Raw genomic sequence first — 2,481 nt, 5'->3', positions numbered from 1 at the left:
CTCTAAACATTTTTAAAATTCTTCATTGAGTTTAAATCGTCTATTAACGATTTCAGTCGTACACCTAAAAGGAGGCTTTAAATATGATTTATCAAGCAAGGAAAAGAAAGTTGAAAGCATATAACTCTTGAAAAAAAAAGAAAGATCATTAGTGGCACTCGCTTTGCTGAAAAGGGGTTAACTTTAAAGTAGAAATATTAACTCTTAAGATTTCTGAGTATGTTCGAATGTACTCATCTACGATAATGTCCAAAGCGGCGCTTTTTTACCACCAATTCCATGGATAAGACCTTATTCAAGCTAATCTCTAAAGGGGGCTATTTCTTTTATTATAATGTACTATGTTAATTAAGGGTTTGCGGTATTTCTAAATAGTTGATCTTTAAATCTTCAGGAAGAAATGGTAATTCCAGGTCTCTCCGAATTGAACACAGGCACACTCAGAAACAGACCGGGGAGGGAATGCACATTAGTACCCTGATTCGAAAGAAATTCTCTTAATACTATCTCAAAAATAACCGTATAAAACCAAAAATTACAATCAGGAGAGTAAAAACCATTAAAAATGTTACGATCAATCGTTATAACCTTTTCTCGAAGAACTGACGTTTGAGAATAGTAGAAGGCAGCCTTCTAAACATTCATCTCAAAAATGCTCCTTGCCAGTCAATGAGATGAGGGCCAAAAAAAAAAAGGGTAAGTTAAACTCTACACGGTAACCGGTTAAGGAATACATAGATACCAGCCGCTTAAGAACATTTTAAATTTTTTCTCTTTCCCGCAGCACTAGCCGGTTTCCCTGAAACCATGGTGTAGCCATAATTATTACCCGGTAGTAGGCTTCCCGAGGTGTGCGGATGATAACCACTCTTGTAAGGTCTGAAGCAATTCAGAAGGGTACTGTAAGAGTTCATCTTGTCAGCACCAAAATTTTTGTAAGGCTAGTTATTGTTCTAAATGAGGGAAGTGATAGCATTGCAGTTAGGTTCAAGATTACAGAAAAATAAACTGTGGGTACTTTCAAAGCCGGAACTTTGGAGGAAAAGGACGTCAATAAAAATTGAATCAATAACTGTTCCAAAAATTTGAATGGGTATGCCTGCTTTTGAAAATGTGAAGAAGGCTAAGATTATTCATCAATTTTGTATATAACTTTAAACTTTTCATTATTATATAAAAATTCTTTATCAATAAAACTTTGGAGGTAAAAAAACCTCTATATTTTTATCACTTAGAAAGCAATTAAGTGCTGAAAATACTTATATAATTTTCCATTAATACAATGACTTTCGTACTTGATTTTATATTGGTTGGGGACAAATTTTCAAAAGGAACAGAAGAAATCGAAAGAGTTATAAAATCGCATAAAATACAAAACAGTTGTAAATAAAGAACATTATCAAGTCTGCCTCTCTTATTAACTTAATAAAAATAGAAATACAACCAAAGTAAGTACAAGTTGACGGTAAAAGGCCCGCTGGCAAATCGCTGACCTTAAAAAAGTGATTTGCAATGCGCACCATATCTGATCTATTTAACAGAGGTTGTCTTCTTAAACTGAAAGTCAACTAACCAATATTAACTTACCAAACTCTTCAATATTAAAGAAAAAAAGCAGTCATTAGGCCATCAATAACCCTTCTCAATAAAATCAAATTTTAAATAGAAGAAACATGAACCAAGAGTGCTTTCTAAATAAATCGGATAATTCTCCTTCAAAAAAGACCTGGAGAGAAACAAATAAGATATAAGTATCTAAAGAAGGAAGAACAAATGCCAAAAAGTGTAGTGATACAAAAAGTCTATACCACCTTAATTTTAACAAACTGTTGCCTACCAGTAGGAAATAAATTAATAAAAACTAGCGTTAATAACCAGTTCACTTCCCGATAATGTATATATACGTGAAAAGGTCAGTTTGAACATAGCATAAGTTTAAGTGCAAGTTCCTTTAGGAAGCGAGTGTTTTAGTAAGACGAAAACAAACGGGATTGATAGAAAAGTTAAACGGTTGGTTTCCTTAGTATTCCTTGTTAAAACACTTATCTTGACAACATATTTTGCAATAGAACAGGCAAAATCCAAGAATCGTATAAAATTTAAAATTGTCAAGTTAAATAAACAAAAAAAATTCATGTGATTTTTGTTCAAAGTAACAAGTCTAAAAATTATAGGTAAAATAACAAGTATTTTAATAAAAAAGGATATATTATAGATTGAATAATAGAATAACTAACCAAACAATAAAAAATATATTCAAAAATAAAAAACTAAAACAGCGAAATGAACAAAAAAAACAAAAAGAGAAAGCTGGAGACCAAAAAGACCAAGTATCTCACTTTATAGTACTGGCTTACTACAGTTGTGATTACGATCGATTGCTACTTAATTTACTGGAATTGAGAGTGCTAAAATCACAAGTTCCTTAACAATTCTATGCGCCATTAACGAGAATAGGTGCGCGTTATCATAGCTAAATAG

At 32.0% G+C, this 2,481-nt stretch overlaps 1 long non-coding RNA gene across 2 annotated transcripts; it reads right to left on the bottom strand.

The window, feature by feature from the left end:
* Positions 1 to 342: 342 nt before the first annotated feature.
* Positions 343 to 1,649, bottom strand: LOC135146328 (uncharacterized). 2 transcript variants are annotated; one of them, XR_010283791.1, is made up of 6 exons: positions 1,588 to 1,649; positions 1,457 to 1,530; positions 1,019 to 1,102; positions 743 to 953; positions 589 to 658; positions 343 to 477 (listed from the first exon to the last, which is right to left on the bottom strand). It is a non-coding gene; the product is annotated as an uncharacterized LOC135146328 (long non-coding RNA). The 2 variants fall into 2 exon arrangements; XR_010283792.1 differs by having other exon boundaries at positions 1,019 to 1,099.
* Between the last annotated feature and the right edge of the window lie 832 nt (positions 1,650 to 2,481).

The sequence above is a fragment of the Zophobas morio genome, unplaced genomic scaffold (genome assembly GCF_036711695.1).
Source record: "Zophobas morio isolate AGI-343-1 ecotype UQ-CSIRO unplaced genomic scaffold, CSIRO_AGI_Zmor_V1 ptg000222l, whole genome shotgun sequence".
NCBI lineage: Eukaryota > Metazoa > Arthropoda > Insecta > Coleoptera > Tenebrionidae > Zophobas > Zophobas morio.
The sequence above is the reverse complement of the archived record's forward strand: the minus strand, read 5'-3'. Positions and strand labels throughout refer to the sequence as shown.